This window comes from Octodon degus, unplaced genomic scaffold (assembly GCF_000260255.1).
Source record: "Octodon degus isolate 3935 unplaced genomic scaffold, OctDeg1.0 scaffold00297, whole genome shotgun sequence".
NCBI lineage: Eukaryota > Metazoa > Chordata > Mammalia > Rodentia > Octodontidae > Octodon > Octodon degus.
Genome location: NW_004524873.1, coordinates 48,021 through 48,610, shown reverse-complemented (window position 1 = coordinate 48,610; position 590 = coordinate 48,021).

The window sequence follows — 590 nt, the reverse complement described above, 5'->3', positions numbered from 1 at the left end:
ATAATTTCACACACTTGAAAACAACATACAATAGTCAATAGCTGCAAAAACAAACCCTGAAAATATGAAAATTATAGGAGTGAACAATGCATTTAATTGAAAACAAGTTTACAGCAGATCTGGTACATCCTGGCTCTCAGATACTTAAGAATCTTAATTTTATTCGAACTACAAATTAAACCAGAACAAAATGATAGAGAAAAATCAATGCATACAGGGCATCAGTGTCCTCTAAGTTTCTTCATACACCTGCACTAGTGCAAGCGCATCATTTACCTGAAAAACTGTAGTCACAAACTGAAAGAATACTCATACAAAACTATTCCCTTCTTTCTTTATTTTATTTTATTTTATTTTTTTTTTGTGGAACCGGGGATTGAACTCAGGCCCTTGCGCTTGCCAGGGAAGCGCTTATTCCACTGAGCCATCTCCCCGGCCTATTTCCTTCTTTAAAAAGTGCTACATACCATATATCTCATTAAAACAGAAAAACACAAACACACATAAACTAATGAAAAACTGTCTGTCTCCACCTCTTATCAATAAGGAAAGGCCAGAGTGACTCCTTAATTCCAATTCGAAATGGTGTT